The sequence below is a fragment of the Amblyomma americanum genome, chromosome 3 (genome assembly GCF_052857255.1).
Source record: "Amblyomma americanum isolate KBUSLIRL-KWMA chromosome 3, ASM5285725v1, whole genome shotgun sequence".
Classification (NCBI taxonomy): Eukaryota; Metazoa; Arthropoda; class Arachnida; order Ixodida; family Ixodidae; genus Amblyomma; species Amblyomma americanum.
In genome coordinates, this window is record NC_135499.1 from 60,928,183 (window position 1) to 60,946,242 (window position 18,060).

The window sequence follows — 18,060 nt, forward strand, 5'->3', positions numbered from 1 at the left end:
TTCCTGGAGACATACACATGCATCACGAATCGGCAACCATTCATGCGGCGGGCCCTGGGCAGCGTAAACCGACCACTACAAGGCGCACTGTTCACTGACTAGAGACTTACATGAAGGAGGTGGCTCTGCGTGTCGATCCAACATGCGCCTCTTCCACAGGCTGAAAGGTCCAATTAACATTAACAGATTGCACGGAATCCCGGAGTCTTTCAGCACAGGCAAGAACCTTATACTGTAAGGCGAGCTTTCAATGTCCCTTCTGATTGTTCGCTGTAGTATGTCCCAGAAAGACACTGCATCACTACACCACACAAAGCAATGGTCCATCGTCTCTGGTTGGCCGCACAGGCAACAGTTCACCGACCATGGCATGCAAGTCCCCTTGGCGTAAATCCAGACCTTGACGGGTAGAGCAGAAGTGTGGAGTTTAAGAAAGAACGATTTTGCACCAAGTTGAATATACATTCGCTGAAGTGGCTTCAATACACTAGAATCCATAAATTCAAGGTAAGGCTGCCGATACACGGGCACAGGGAATAGATATTCTGTTAGTACTTTTGCCGTCTGCCTTCTTCACAAGTGAAATAAATATTGCAACCAGAAGCGAATAGTCAGGAAATGAAAGGTATCAGCAACGTCCTCCAGGAAACCCCACAAAGCCCTCTCTCGGCAATGACCAGTCGAAGCGAATGGATAAAGCAGGCGACAACTAAGTCGCCTTGTAAGCACCGTTAGTAGAAACGGGTGGCTTGCAGCTTTGAATAATAAAAACCGAGAAACAAGCTGATGAAAAAACTAGTGAACAAGGCCATCTCCTCCAGACTCGAGAGAAAGAATTGTCTCGACGCATGGGCTCCCATTGAGAGCGCCAAACAAAGGTCGCGAATAGTCTGTACAGCGCTTGTACCTTTTTTTCTCGCACAGTGCATCACATGCAATGCATAGACGACCTTTGCAGCCATGAAAACGTTGCAGACTTGTGCCTGGGAAAAAATCGAAAGCTCCCGACCCATCCAAACCTTCGTTTCGCATCTCACAGAGAGAATTTGTGACTGCCACTAATAAAACCCACTATTCCGTACCAGATGAAGGGGAACTCCAAGATACTGTAAAAAATCACAGTCCCCGCTAATGCCACCAAAACGATTAGGTTTCGTACCCCAGTAGCCCTACCAGACTCCTTTAGATTTAGATTGTTCGAAATTTAGAGCTGCGTTAGAGACGTCACAGAACAGTGCTATTAATTGCATAGCTGCAAGCACACTCTGTTTATCTGAACAGAAAAGGGTGATTCAGCAAAGGCTAAAATTCTAATTCTAATTTCCCACTGATCAAGTGAAAATCCTCGAATATCTTCAGATCTGATAAGGCACAGGGTTCGAAGTATAAAGCAAATAACAGGGCTGATAATGGGCAGCCCTGTCGGACAGACGAGATTAGCAGAATTGATTTGGAAAGTTCATTTTTTACAATCAACCTTGTATGGGACTGTTTGTACCATAGTCTAATGCCCTTAAAGGGGTGGCAACACCAAATTTTGAGGCTATAAAAAGCCTACGATGGGATTCCTGTGTACGCAAGGGCACTCACAGCCAGGTATTGGACACAACCAACGTTTAAAAAATATTTTAATTCGGCTCTAAACATCGCCTAAATGCTCACTCTAGAGACCTAGACCCATCGCAATATTGTTTTTTTAGCGACGTCACTAGCCTGGTAGAATAACTAAAGTGACGTCATACCATAATACAATGACGTACGATGAGCGGGCGAGCGGCACAGGCGCACTGCCATAAGGCCATACTCCTCAGTAAAAGGCACGCATGTGACGCATCAGCGAGCTGCATTTGCTGTGAACCGTCGCTCGCTCGGTTAGTTTTTGTGAACGTATTGCCGAACTAGCCAGGCTTGTTGGCATGGAAAAAGCTCTGCATCGTCACGCGACCCTGCGACGGCAATATTAGCGTGTGATCGTGCAGTGTTGAAGACATCCGGACGTTTGCTTACGTCATGCCTTTGTACTAATATGTGGTGGGCTTCTGCCCCAGCAAATACGGAGACCTTGTGAGTTTCCATAAGTTCCCGCGGAACGATGCACAAAGAAATGCATGGATTGACTTTGTTCGGGCTTCTGGGCGGCACTATTCGACGCCGGGGAAGTCAAGCATGCTTTGCTCGCTGCACTTCTGCTCGGACTCATACGAGTACAAAAATGCGGCCGGCTTCGGGATTCCGAAGAAGCGTTGCCTCTTGCCCGGTGCCGTGCCGACGGTGTATCCTGCTGCTGCACAACGTCTCCTGCCGCCTGTAAGCGGAGCAACTGCGCCAAAGCGTCAGGTTTGTATTACATCCGGTTGTCTGCAGGTATGTTCATTGACAGTGGCGGTAATGCTGCCGTATTTGTTGTTTTGTGCAGTGCTTAGCTGAGGTTGGCAGCGATGGTGTTAATCTCTGCGAGGAAATGGCCACGGAAGAGATATCTGGGAGCACAGGTATTATATCTGTTTCGTTGCAATCCTCAATCACACTGTTATGTGCAAAGTGTCAGAAAATGAAATTAAAAATCATATAGAGACGGTCGTTTGGCTGACAAGTACGCACGTTTACCGACACACCTACGTAGACTGCGTCACTTAAAAATTAATAGTAGTATGTTATGTCTTAAAACTTCTTGGCATGTTCAATATGGCTTATGTGCGATTTGATAGCAAATATGTGCGGAATTATCTATTTGTACTCATGAAAATGGGTGAACAGTGCGCGTGATGAACAAATCACTAACATGATAGTTGCAAGCATATCACATATGGTGTGCATTTTGTGTGTAAAACTTGCCTTCAAGTGACAATCTCATTTTGGTCCAGCACTTGGTCATCATTCGGACACAATGCCACCACCATACGGAGCCACAGCAGGGATTGGGTGCAGTACACGCGACGTCCGGGCTGAGTGCACTGTGCAAGTGTCACTGAAAGCGACACAAGCTACAATGCGTCCAAAAATGAAAAGTATCGGTGTGCAGACAGAAGGTGCAACCTGTACTGTGGGTGCGTATGAAATCTCTCAGGGAAACTGTGCCGGTGGTGGCGTGTTGTGTACTAGTTTTGCTCCCAGCAGTACACGGCTTCTAGTTTACACGTTAATTCTGTAATGTGTTCTAGGGAAGCAACAAGTGATGTATGTGGACAATTTGTTTCTGAGTAGCTTCGGTGTGAGAGTGCGATTCAGTATATTGTTTGACCACTCTGTGAACTGATGACTCCAATAGAAGTTTTTTGTTGTTGTAATGTGGCCATAGAGAGTACTGTTTTCGAGTGCAGCTCTTTCAAGCGACAGGTTTTGTTTTTTGAAAACATTGTACAACAAAGACATGGACGACAGACATATTGATGGGACAGGTGCTTCTGCCTGTTACCAACTAGCCCAAATCAAGCTGCCGTTGTAACAGGTTTAGTGCAGGTGACATTTTTTTGCTGCGGGAAACATTTTTTATAAGCAAGTGTAGAAGTTGCACTGCAACTGTATATGTTGCAAAATGCACGCTTTTCGCAAAGCTGTTGTGCTCCTATATTCTTCAACGTCAACATGTGCACATCTATAGCACCCCATAACCTGCGATTCCAGAATGTCAGACCGAGTGTGATTTTGGTGATATTTGCTCTCGGAGGGCCAACAGCCGAGATGCTCAACACCACAACCACCAACACTAGAGACGCCGGAGCTGTCACTGACTTTTCAGGATGACCCAATGGACACTACATACGAGCCATCTTTGAAGAGCTCTGCAGCGTAAGGGTGCCTCATGGCTCAAAGTTGATTTTTCTTTCCATGCATGGCTTACACATATGCAAACATTTTGGTCACAACAGGTACTTGAAGTGTGAAGGTTTCTCGACATATTAACATTTTAAAGTTAATTTTCAAGTAGTAGCTCTTACAAGCCTTGCCATCTCAAGGAAATATGTAAAGGATGGTTTGGTTCGGTTTGTGAGGGTTCAACGTCCCAAAACGACTCGGGCTGTTAGGGACGCCGTAGTGAAGGGCTCCGCAAATTTCGGCCACCTGGGGATCTTTAACGTGCACTGACATCACACAGTATATCAGTGTAAAGGATGCTGCATGGAAACAAAGCAGTAGTGTTAAATAGAACATATATTTGGTTTACAATTCTTTTGTTGAACCATGCCCTCGCAAGATCATTGTGTTTGAGGAAAGCCTCCTGGACCTTGTGAAGTTTTGCAGGAAATGCCACCTCCCGGCAGTCATCGGTACAGGTATGGAAATCAGTGTTGTTGTTCAAAGCACAGGCATGTTTTTCTGGAATGGATTTTTTTAGTGATGTTTTGAGGATGCAGCACACCTCTTCTCCTCTGTCATTATCGTTTGGGTGTTGTTTATAAGTGTTTTGTTTATTTTATCCCTCTGATTTGTTCTTTTTCAGTGTGTAATCCAATGCTGAAGAGAAATTGGTGTTTATCAGGGTTTTTGCTGTGAAGCGGCTTTATAATTACTAGAGAAAATATAACGCATCTCACATTACACAACTTAATTGAATAGATACCATACGCTGCACAGTGAGCTAATGCACCAGTGATTGAAAATAACAACAGAATTATTTCGGAAGCATAAAATTGTCGCTTAAACTTGTTGAAAAAAAAATGGGCATGTACATTGTGAGAGATTTTTCAGCCACCAGAGCACGGTTCTTGCAGCTCAGGAAAGCAGGCCAGCAAATGCGCGTTCTATGTTTGCACTTGGCATGGGGGTGGCAAAACAGTGAAAGGAAGGTTTTGACAAAACCGGCAATCCTTTGCTGTGTGCTCTCCGGAAACTGCCATTGCGAACTTCAGCAAATGAAACAGAGAATATTCTAAGAGTTCCTCTTTCAAAGATATTAGTTCTGCAGAGCACACGACAGGCAAAAACAATCCAAAGGTCTTCTTCTGCTTTCATTGGTTTCTCCTTCCTGCCTGGGTTCACAGCTTGCACTAATGCTAGAAATCATTCCTCAAGAAATGAAAACTCGCAGGAATATTCCTGTAAACAATGGCTTCCCACTTTGCCTGAAGCTAGAGTGTTCATGAAAGCTGACCACACAGTTCTTTCGGACATCAGAGGTCATTGGGTGTAAGAGTGTGTAGGTCTTTGCAACAAACTCTTGCCATGCGATGCAGGAAGACATTGACTAGCGAGGGGGACTCTAAGCGAGCCATAATTGAGTACACGTGGCAGACAAGCACCTACTCAGACTCGAGGGCTTTTTGTGTTATAGTTATTGGCAGGACGTTCTTGGCCAAGTAATCACAGTTTGCACCTTCTCGAGCTTTTCACCTTTAGTTGTACTTCCATGAGCTGCAAGAACATCAGCGAGCGCTTGAAAAAATTGTACCAACGCATGGGAACCACAGCAGCAAGTTGCCGCGCTGGCAATCCGAGGGACTTGCAGGCAATGTGAAATTTGCGGCTGCGTCCCGGGAGTCTGTAACATCGCTGGTACATGAACAGCCATTTCTCGTGCAGCATTGAGAGGTGGCATCTTCATACACTCTGTCACTAAAACGTTCAAAAGATGACAAATGTCTCTTATGGGCACCGTGACAAAACCCCGGCATGACTTGTTAAGTTCGCCAGTCATTTTCTGCATATATAATGCTGAGTTGGAGGCTATCGCTCAAAGACCGCTACTTTGGACTTCGAACCCGTCATGCTGGTAAAAGTAACAGAAGAGAATTCGGGGTTAGAAATATAGTTTCTATAAAAAGGAATGAGGAATGAAGGGATGCATGGGAAGCTGGCATTTTGTTTTTCAAGGTTAGATAAAATTTGGGATTTTTCAGTTTTCACCGCTTCAGACAAAAAATGCCTCGACGTTAGTTTTTTTCTCGTTTATCGGTATATATCGAAAGCATGGAGCCCTACTGATTTCCCTCCCTCAATGCTGTAGTAGTCACTTCAGTTATGCCACATCACCTGGTGCCTTTGCCTGCTGCACAGCTTTTTCTGCCCTACTACGTAAAGGCACCTCCCGCTAAAACCACCGGTTATAATTCCAGTCGCCTTAGCTACAGCCACCTCATAGCCAGCATCAAGAGGCGTACTTTAGGAATGAAGGTTTTATCCGATGCAATAACCCACTGGAATGCCTTACACAATGACACACTGTTGTGAAATGAACGTAAATCGTATTGTCGGCCTCACCATGAATTATTCAAGGACTCACCTGCACAAAGTGCCATACATGCTTTTTTTCTCTATTTTGCCATCTCCTTCTTTGTAATTGCTTGATCTTCTTTATTTTATATTTTAGTGTTTACAGTTAGCAGTGTTGTGTCCATTGTGCATGTATTTCCACCACTTGTAGCCCTTCCTTATATAGTGCCGTTGGGCCTTTATGGACAAAATAAATAAAATGAAACAGGCGGTGCAGTGCTTACATTTTGGAATATATAGTGAATTTATAGGTGTGTTTTCTTTCTTGCGCAGGTTTTTAGCTCCCTCGTTGTGGTCACATCTACATGCCAAGGTGGCCATGTTTTAAGATGGCACAGCCAGCCAAAGAAGAGACGCTTTGCCATGGGAAACACCGCTGTGGCTGCTGCAATCCTCTTAACCGGCTCAAGCCCAACGCAAGTCCTGCGGCTCTTCAAAAGCGCCGGTATTGCATGCTTCAGCAAGCGCCAATACGACCGCCTGCAGAGGGACATTTTGATTCCTGCTGTGCACAAGGTGAGCATGGTCTGTCTGGAAAGGTTTGTATGTTGACCAAAAAATCCTCAAAACCAAGATGGGCATGCCACTAATTATGAAAATAAATTTTTGGAGTGTGTCAACGCCCATTCCTGAGAAAATGGGCAATCTTATGTGGTACTACTTGGCTGATTAATGCAGTTGTATTGTTAAAAGCATTGCTCTAAGGTTCTCGCTTCTTTTCCCTTCTTTGCCTTACTTCTGGGCCTAGAGCACTATTTTTCTTTCTCGAGTACAATGAACCATCTAGCCAAAACAGAAGTTCTTCTACACTATAAGAGCATTCTGTACATATCTATATGTATTTACTTTTTATTTCAGTTGTGGGGACGCAAACAGAATTCTTTAGTCAACTCTCTCAGCAGGGCTGAAGCCCAACTAGCAGGTGACAGCCGGGCAGATTCTCCTGGCTACTGTGCCAAATACGGCACTTACTCGCTGCTGGACACTTCATTGAATCGTATAATTGACATGCAACTTGTACAGGTAAGAGATCTTTCGCTTTTCTCACGTACAGTATACTGGCTTCGATCAGATTAAACTTTTCCTTGACCTCCCGTTGCAGTCAAGCGAAGTTTCCAGCAGTGGCGCCATGGAATTGGAAGGCTTAAAAAGGGCACTGAAGCGCCTTGATGATAAGAACATCTCTTTGCGTGAGATAGTCACGGACAGGCACGTTCAGGTGCGCAGCCACATGCGACAGCATCGGCCTGATATTGCCCACTACATTGATGCTTGGCATGTTGCCAAAGGTTAGCACCGATTTTTTTTTCAGTGAAGCACTGGCTTGCTGTTTGCCGGGTAATTGTTCAAGCCAAATTTATGTACACCTAATGTTGCTCACAAAATCTTTCGTTGTTTCTCTTCTAAACCGTGCATTTTAAAATGAGCAGCTATGCTGCAACCATGAAGCACATCAAGCCAACCAGCAGATGTGACGGTTGTTAAATTAGCAGATCAGGGAGCTTTAACACCCTGTCACCTTATTGCTCTATTTAGGACTACTGTTTTGTAAACTGCAAAAGTGCAGCCTTACTGCTACAAAGGAGTACAGAGGTGAACACACTTGTCTAGAGCGCTCGAGCCAAGCTCTGCGCGAGAAAGGAACTGAAATTTTAAAGCATGAACTGAGTTTCATAAATAAAACTTGTACTCGAAGCACAGCCGGAAAGACATAAAAACCGTCCAGTCACAAGCACTTTCTGCCTAGCCAAGTAGTTGCATTAAAATAGTATCTGTTCATTTGCTCTACCATACGCTGCTCGAGTACCCTACACAATTGTGCTCAGCTCTGTACTTCTATAATTTCTGATCATTGCAAACATAGCCTTGCTGTTCAGTACATGTAGAGTGGTCATATTGTGTGTTTGTTATCAGATTTGCACGGTTATAGCACTAAAACCCGTCATAGCTGATTTTGCCAATGTTTGTCTATGGCATCTGGCAGGCTGACGGCAGCCGGCCAGACAGCCAGGCAGTGTCCAGTCTCAGGTATCACCGACATTTCTCTGCCTGAAGCCTCTGCCAGGCTGATGGCAGGAAGGCAGGCTCCCATGAGTGGGTTTCGATCACTAAGCAGGCGAAGAGGTGCTAGGGCACCTAATTCACATTTGGTCACCTATGTAGATTGGCTGCCATTTTCGTTCATGCACGCCGCTGTTGACTGCATTACTTTTTAGATAATAAAAAGTAGTTCCCTCGTCATTTGGCAAGGCTACCTCTCAATTGCATGATGGCTTTTTCAGTGATGTGGGTGTGGCAGTTGCTCTTAAGCAGAGCAGTCTAGAATAGTTGCCTAATTTTCTAATTTCTTATTTTTTACTCCAGGGCTGAAAAAAAAAGCTACAGGCTGCCTCCTGCTCACGAGGCTTTGGCGTGATTGAAGAGTGGATGACCTCCATCATCAATCAGTTCTATTTTGCTGTAAAAATTGCTGGAAGAAGGGTTCACACTGCTGCAGAGAGAGGCGAGCTCGCGGTAGCCATCTGGCTGCCACTCCTCAACCATGTGCAGGACAAGCACTGTGGCCACAGTGAGGAGTACGCCAACTGCGAGCATGGAGACCTCTTACCCAGAAAGTGGATTTTTTTTAGGTACTTCCATCTATTAATTTGCCCTTTGTATCACAAGGATATCTTTTAGTGCTCATACGCTCGAAGAATAACCCTTAGCGATCACTAATGACACTCTCAAACTTGACGATATTGTTCTGTTGATGTAGTGCAAGCAAGAAGAGTGCATTCGTGCTCATTGCTCTATTCATTATTTATTGTTATACTAACCCGTCAAACAGTTTCTTCTGGCATTTATATGGTATCCTTGTATTTTATGCCACCAGGTACTGACGCATTTGTCAAGCTGCTTGCATAGTGGAAAACTATCGCCTGCTTGCAGACATCAAGCACGTGTCACCGGCATACCGAACATCAAGTCTGGAGTCATTCCGTTCATTACTCAACCGGTTTGCTCCAAACAGCTTTACATTTTCTTTTCATGGAATGCTGGCTAGGTATGAAGGTGTCAGTTTCCTCACATACTCCTCAAGAGTACATTGACGTTCTCGTATGCTAAATGCCATAAACAGCCAGACTTGTGTGTTCAGTGCACCTGCATTGCTGTACAAGTGAACACTTTGTTGTTCATGCATAGAGGTATCACTATCTGTTTACCAAATTTAGGGCGGACAGTACAGATGAAATTTCTCATTGTGAAATTTGCAACCATGGAAGTTGGTGTGATTGCGTGTGAAATTAGTGCAACTTCATATGACCGCAAGTTAGTGACGAGGTATTCCATACTGCACATTTTCTTAACTTTGATACTGTGCCAATAACCTCCTTCCTTTACAGCGCCCTTCTGCCTTTTCCTTTACGAATAAAGGACTTTCAATCGAATTTAATTATTTAATTGTGGAATAACATTCTTGCATGAATATCTGTAGTGACAGTCATGTCTGTTATAAAGAAGTCATAGATGCTGCTTTACAGCGCTAGCAGGATAACAGAGCGAGTAGTGACTAGTGAGAAACATGTTTTGCTGATGATGCACCGATGCTAACAGATAAAATAAATTTATTGTCACGTGCTGTAGTAAAGCAGCAGACAAAACAAAAAACTGGCTTGAATTTCGGAGACATGCACTGGGCTGAGGCACACAGCTGCGGGTTCTTCACTATGTATGACCGTTTTTTGAAAAAGTGTTGAAAGGTTAGTCCTCCTTGGAGCATGCATGTAGGTATGCTTTTCGCAAAACTGATAGCTAAGTATGTTCTCTTAAGCAGTTGTGTAGGCTGTGGTGTGCACTTTTGATATTCTACATCTCTGTGCACAGATCAGAGCTGGCTGCTCTCCACTATAATGAAAATGCGGACAGGGTGCAACGCAGAACTGCCATGGGAAGGCGTCAGTGCGCAGTGAAACATCCTAAAGCCAGGAAAGGCAACCCAGTGGCATGCCCAGTCAAAGAGCCTGCAACTTTTGGTACGTATACAACTGCAGAGGGAAGGCAGAACTTGAATGCCTGCAACTAAAACAGCATACATAGCCCACTATTTGCTGCAGGCGCATGCATCACATATTATACGATAAATGGTAGTGCTTGCACTAATAGCCTTGGTCAGTTGTGACATGCGCAAGCTGCTTCCAGCGTTACTGTACACCAGAAGGAACAATAATGGCTGCACAGGTTGACACCAGCAGAGGCTGTCATATACCATCTCTTTTGCTGAAGTTACTGCTGCTGTGTATAAGTTGCACCCCCTTGTAAATGACAGCTTTGCAAAAAGATGCACATAATCGCAGTAGTGTGCAGTACACATTGAGAGGACTTCTTTAAGAGTGTGTGAAAAATATACATGATTGTGGCAGCTGCACAGGTCGGACTTCCTCAAACTGTGGCCCGCATGTATTACGCATTCTGCAAAGAGAAGGCCATTGAAAGGAATGTGATAAAATGATGTTGAAATTGCAATTTTTGAAAATGTATAATGTTGCCCTTTGGATAACTGTTCTTTTCGAACATGGTTACTGGCCACGGCAAAAAATGACGCTCAGTGCGGCATCCACAGCTGAACAAAACACTGCGCTGTCACCATCGTTTTCAGACATTTTCACCTTATTGTGGACCAACCTATGCTTTGCTGGGACTTTTGCAGCTCAGCTGTTCGCAAAGTACAAGGTTTAAAGAGATGCAGTTATTTTTCAGTGGCGTGCTTAGAAAAGCTGCTTCTGTGCCATGCAGCAGCATATTTTTTCTCCAGGATGCCGGAGTAGAGCAGGAAGCTTCCAGTTCATTGCTTTTCAACTTCTAGCAGCAATTTTGATAGTTTTAAACTGAATACCTGCACTGCTGCCTTGGGCACATAAAGAAATCAGAACACTGCAGGAGAGATGCTCATACTTTTTTTTATTCCAGTTTGATATGTGTTTTTCTGCGCTTTCTGTGCACCTGATGCAGGTTATGTCGAGCATCTTGAAATTGTGGACGAGCTTGTGGAGGGTGGCAGTTTCGGTGCTACACATGTCACGACTTTGCGTCTACCACCGCCTCCACTTACAAGCTCCTTTGGACCGGTGGACAAGGCAGCTCGGGTGCGGGACTACCTTTCAAGGTTTGAGTCACGTGAAGAGCAAGCTAGGGACACGGAAAGGCACCAGTGATGAGAGTGCGTGATGGGTCACACACTGGCACATCTTCTATGAAGGTGGCAATTTGTGTCAGCAACTTCCACAGGTTGTGCTGAGGAAGGTTGTGTGTGTATCATCGTCATCACCAGCCTGACTACACCCACTGCAGGTCTAAGGCCTCTCCCTTGTTTCTCCAGTTAACGCTGTCCTTTGCCAGCTGTATATATGCCAACTTGTGTATATGTCACAGACTGGTACATCTTCTATGGAGGTGGCAATCTGTGTCAGCAACTTCCCATAGGTTGTGTTGAGGAAGGTTGTGTGTGTATACTCGTCATCATCAGCCTGTCTACAGCCACTGTAGGACTAAGGCCTCTCCCATGTCTCTCCAATTAACCCTGTCCCTTGCCAGCTGTATATATGCCAGCTTGTGTATATACCGTATTTACCTGAGTATAACATGCCCCTGAATCTAACGATGACCGAGGAAAGAGAAAACTTCAAGCCCTGCTTCTAAAATGCATGTGATTTTGGGAAAGGAAAAAATGCATTTTTATATTTTCAGTGGTAACAGGCTGTTTATTCATCTGAACTTTGTTCCCTGTCGCTCTCAGACTGGTCCTTCTCACTCTCCGACCACATCTCGTCCTCACTGGCGTCTATGGCATTGGAAGTTCTGAGTTTCTTGAATGCCTTCACGACCGTGATTTTTGGACTTCCAAACTATAGTGAACTATAATATTGGGTAGTGTGCTCACAGGCACAGCTCAGGGTGACCCCCCCAGTGTCGACAGGGCGCGGCGGCGCGAGGTAGCGCTGCAGGCATCTTCACTGGTAAAACGAGTGGCGCATTCGGCCGGCATTGCAGTAGCTGTGGCAGCCGCGCTGACGAATTGAATTATCGCAACATTCGCGTGAGTGTCGCCGAAATGGCTAAGCGGATCTTTCATGAAACTTTATTTATGGCCTGTGCGTATGTTTATTCATTCATCAGAGGTCCACAAGGGAGAGTGCATGAGGGATTGTTGCTTGAGATTATAATGCACTGCACATCGTGTTGTGTAGCGGCATTTGATTCATGCCAGGGACAAACGCGGAATGAAAGGAGTGTAGGCGGCAACAGTTATTTTTATTCACAAGGAGCCAAGCAGCTGTGCACACAAAACAGAGGGGCAGGGGAGATTATGTACATATATCATTTACACTTCGCGTTTTGCGCTGAACAAGAGGCGCACGCTCCGCAAGCCATTCAGGCAGAACAGTAACAGTGGCTTCATTTTTATTTGGACAGCCACTGATTTCTGAAACAAATGAGGCAGATTTGTCCCCACTGCATATATTTATGCTTGCTTATTTCACCTCTTTTTCCTTCAACTTCTTCTAGCACTGCAGAAGAACATCAGCAACGGGTCAGTTTAAGGTGCTTCGCCCGTTTGCGTTTTCCTGCCTTTTTTCTTAATTGACTCTTTTCACATTGAACTGCAGTCTAGTTGCTAAGTAAAACCTTATTACTTCTCCAGAGAAGCCTTCTGCGTGAACGGTGCTACCAACTTCTTTCTGCGGTCTACTTCAAACCACTTCCAGCACATCAAGAATGCTTTCGAAATGCAATTAAATGCAGCTAAAGCATCCTGTGAAGAGGTTTTCAATTTCAACACAGAGCCATAAAACTGCGTCGATAGCTAAATGTAGCGAGAAAGTCCGCACTGAGGATGGCAAACTGCATGTCCGCGATAGTGAAAATTCATCAGAATGTGCGGCATAAGCCCTCCGCATCCGGTGTATGAGCAGGGACCTGGGGCCTGGGCGCTGCAACCGTGGTGCCGTTATCCGCGTCCATCACGTCCGGGTCACCAAACTGTAGAGGAACAGAGACTTAAGTTTCCTACAAATTAATGGAGCGCGACGAGGACAAAGTGAACAGGCGGGGAACCAGGTATCTACTGTCTTTATTCTACTCCCCATGTGGCCCCACGTAGCCCGCGCGAGCGCATGTCACGAGCCAAGGCGGCGCAGCACTGCTGATGACGGTAGTGCCGCTACAGCACCCTCTCCTAAAGTAGTACCTCGCCAAAGGCACTCTCATTCCAGAATGGTTTTCACCGCATGTCTAGAGGCTTATGATGGGTAGCTCGTATTGTAAACAGTTTTCTTCAACCTGTGAAGCAGGGTGTTGATGACAACTGCAAAAGAACCCATGACACACAATATGTGCGCATTCTGCCAGCACATAGTAATGTGGAAATCGTGAGATGACGCAATTAGCGGGTGCGGGGAAGGAGCACGAATAGAGTAAGCAATAAATAGTGGGCAAACGTGACCTTGCCATGGCCCGCCATGGGCTTGGGACGAAATGTGAAGAGGAGGAGGAATATTACATCACAGTTAAGTGTTCTGCAAACAAAAGACGTCCTGCTAGACAGTCGGGACACGTGCAACTACTGGTTGTCTCTATCGTGATTGTCTTTTGCACAACTCCTAACTCGGACACTACGAAGCTACTTGCCCTATGACATGTCCTGCTGTATATGGCTGTCACAAAATTCGGCACATCTTAGAAAAAAAAAACCGGCGCTGCGCGTAAGCAATCGCGCCCGCGCGCGTTAAAGTAAAACAAAAAAACAACGGGGAAGAACCTCCGGGAGCACACGGTGCTTTTCACTCAGCTAGCCGTCGGGGCGCCAAAGTAAACATAGGCACGCGCGGCGTCGATTTTTCTCGAATGCTGGAGAAGTTTTTGCTTGTTGTAGACGGAAAGGGGGTAACCTTTCGCGCCAAAGGATACCCCCCCCCCCCCCCCCTCGCTCCGGCACCGACGACTCGGCGTGCCGCGAATGACCTAGATTGTTCTAGAAGGTGGTTTCCGCGCTCAACCAATGGGGTCGCGCGCCCGGCGCAAGAAGGAGAAGGAGTTTGTGCGGTTAAAGCTGCGTGTATGTGCGCGCCTGCCTTGGCGCGAAGAACAAACATAAGCGGTCCGCGCCTATAAATGAGAGGCTGCAACCGCTGTCTGTTAGCCCGAGCCGCCGTTCAAGCTTCCGAGAAGCGCGCCCGCTCGACTCCCGGGAGTACACCACTCGCCCAGCCTGGACCAGCGAACAACATGTGCCAGTCTGCGGATCGGCCCGTCGTGCTCCTGAAGTCCTCGGATTCTCGCAGTGCCCGGTGAACAAATTGTGTTTTGTTTATTTGTCTCTCCCTGTGTTAGTGCACTCTAGGTGCAAAGAGTTTGTTGAATTGTTATCTCTCTCAAGTGTTGCTTTGCACGCGTTTCATGGTATTTGTGAATCACTTTGTATGTGCTCGTACGAGTGATAGTGAAATCTTTTGTATCGTCTATTCGCTGTATAAACTTTGTTTTGTGAACCTTTGGCTCCGACCGATCCTCTGGCTTGCGACCGGCGAAAGCTGGGCACCAAACGACCAACCCCTTGTCACTTGGGAGCTGGTCTCCGGCTGCGTTTGCCACGCCGAGTCGAGGGCATCTCCTCTGTGACCAAGACCGCTACCCCCACACGCTCTAAAGGTGTCTGGGAGCGCACGCAAAAGTGCGCGAAGTGGTGACAATGGTACATATGCAAGCTCCTGTTACTGACATTTTTATTAGCCTCATAGCTGTGTGCCTGTGTCACTATTTTCTGCTTTATGCATTGCGGTCATGGCATATTCGGTTGTCAGTAAGTGTTTAATATTGCAGATGTCTGCTCCCATTAGGAGATGGCACAGCTTGCTACTGTGGGAGAAAATCAATGGTCTATCATGCTGTTGCATTCATGTCTCTGTGACCAGATTGAGACCCCAAGAACGTTTCTGTTGTTTTCCTGCTCCTTTTCTTATGTCAATATTTTACTTCCAGTATACGAAAATCATTGTCATCGTTTAGTCCTGCTCTTGCTGAAGTGGTGTTTGAGATGCCCATTATTGTTAGTTTGCATAAGAAGTGCATGCCATGCCTTCAGTATCAAGCAACTGCCATGTCACAGTGCCCTCTTTTTTTGGTGTATGAGATGACCAAAAAAAGTCGCTATCTCATCACAGAAGTCGACATGAGTGTGCAAATAACTGCCTTACATGCCTGAAAAGGAGTTGGGGTGTGTGTTGGAATAATGTCTAACCAAAGTGTTTATTGCATCGTTACAGTTGGACTAGTGGTGAGGTAAATGGAGTTCTTGCTGTTGTGTGTACTTCGTTGCATACATAGGTAACGCTGCCAAAAGTAGCGTGCCTATTCACATAAGCTAAGTACGCGCCCAAAAAAGTAGTTCACCGTACAACTGTAGAGGACCAGTGTAGCAGGCTTTTAGCAGTGAACGTGTCCTGCGTGCATGCGCCGTTCATCATTGTTTTCTTCTTTCGCCAGCTGGGAACGCTGATCTTGGCGCCTCCGCTTTGCAACGTCACTGTGTGCTACAAGGCCTCCGCCCAGACGGAACGGCAAAATGTACTCGCCGATGGGGCAGAGATGGGCTGGCTTGGCGGCAGGCTGGTCAGCAGATAAGCTGGCAACATCCAAGGGAAGCTCCTGGGGAGGTGTCTCTAGGTATGCGGATTTGAGGCGATCTAAGGAGACTACCTTTTCACAACCATTCAGCAGGATAGTCGCCAACTTTACAGTCTTGTTGAGGACGCGGAACGGGCCGTTGTATGAGGGGGTAAGAGGCGTCGCGTTGAGGACGCAAGGTCTGGGTGAACAAATACATGACGTTCAGATGATCGAGGCGGGACTGGGCGCAGGTGATGAATACAGTCCTGTAGGTGTTGAAGGTACTGCAGGGGCGGGGACAAGGGAGGCGAAAGAACGAACAAGTCTCTAAGAAGCCGCAAGGGTGCACCGAATACGAGTTCAGCCGCCAAACAGCCAAGGTCACGACGAAGGACGGCGCATAGGCCAAGAAGTACCATAGAAAGGCGGTCGACCCAGTGCTCGCGTTCAAGGCGCGCTAGCGAGGGCAGCCTTGAGCTGGCGATGGAGCCGACCGACCATGCTGTTGGCACTGGGGTGGTATGCTGCGGTTAGGCAGTGTTTAGTGCCAAGCAGACGGGTGAGGGAAGTGAACAGGGTGCGTTAAAACTAGCGGCCGCGATCCGTGGTAACAATGACGGGGCAGCCGAAGCTGGAAACCCATGCTGAAACGAAGGCTTTGGCAACTGTTTCCGCAGTAATGTCCGGAATGGGCACTGCTTCGGACCAACTGGTGAACCGGTCAGTTATCATCAGAATGTTCCAGCAGCCATTAGGGGAATGGAGTGGTCCAACCTAGTCAAGATGAACGTGGCCAAAGCGACAACTAGGTGGCAGGAAACACTGGAGTAGAGTCTTTATATGTTGGGTCACTTTGGCGGACTGGCAAGCAAGGCACGATTGCGCCCACTGGCAAACGTTGGTGTTAATGTGGCGGCCAAACGTACTGCTCGGTAACAAGGCACTGTGTGGCTCGGATGCTGGGATTGCAGATGTGGCGCATGAAAAATTGCACGACGAAAGGCCTCAGGTGTGAAAGGACGCGGTAGAGCCGATGGCATGTCGCGCCAGAGCAATCCGGGCACAAACGGATGAGGCACGAGCTGCAGACGGAGGGCACGGATGTGGTCACGCAGGGCTTGCAGCTCAGGGTCGTCTAGCTGCGCCCGGGCCAGATATTCCCATTCCACAGCAGATTAGACACGCCGATGGAGGTAGTGCGTGAAAGTGCATCAGCTGCCTCATCAGTGCCTTTGATATGCCTGATATCTGTCACAAACTCCGATATGTAGGCCAGCTGACGAAGTTCACGGGCGACGTATTCGGAAGAGTTCATACGCAACACATACACCAGAGGCTTATGATCCGTTAGAACATAAAATGGCTGGCCTTCCAAGAAGTGGCGTTAATGCTGGGTGGTGGAGTAGATGGCGAGCAGCTCACGGCCATATATGCTGTAGTGAGTCTCGGCAGGTTGGAGCTTCCGAGAGAAGAAATCCAGTGGGTGCCACTCGGAGTTGATTTTCTGCTGGAGAACAGCACAAATGGCGACATTGGAAGCATCCATCACGATACGAGTTGACGCGCAAGCCCTGGGGTGGATGAGAAGCATCAAATTGGCGAGGCCTTGTTTTGAAGTCCTGAAAGCAGCCCGAGTTTCGGGAGACCAGGAAATGGGGGAGGAGGAGGGCTTGGTTGTGCGAAGTAGATCGATTGGTCATCTCTTAGGCCGGAGTCACTACTGTAGGGGATTTGCGGGGTCGCAGCGGAGCGCCAGAGCAAGAGGACCAGCGTAGCAGGTTTTTAGCACCGAAGAGCCCGTGCCATGCGTGCGCACCGAGCATGTGCCGTTAATCTTTATTTTCTTTCGCCGGCTGGGAACGCCGATCTTAGCACCTCCACTTTGCAGCGCGACTGTGCGCTACACAACCGAAGTGAACATAAGCATATATTGTTGCGAGAAAACTAAAGTGCTGTGACTTGCACCTCCCGGACTTCGCTTTATCTCTTGCCACATTTTCATCCTGCGACTCATCAAGACTTCAAGAAGTAAACTTGCATGGGGCAGTATGACACGCAGTTGGTAGGGCAAATGGCTCGTACTCAATATGCGCCCATAAAGTAGTCCACATGCAGTGAAAATTATAGCCAGAGGGCCTCATAGCTTCGACAGTGATTTTCAGTGGTGCCAGATCTTTTGATATCGTTCTTTATCACCCATACATT

The 18,060-nt window shown here is 46.8% G+C and overlaps 1 pseudogene; it reads left to right on the forward strand.

The window, feature by feature from the left end:
• Positions 1-2,010: 2,010 nt before the first annotated feature.
• On the forward strand, positions 2,011-11,405 carry LOC144123760 (uncharacterized; annotated as a pseudogene).
• Positions 11,406-18,060: the final 6,655 nt, after the last annotated feature.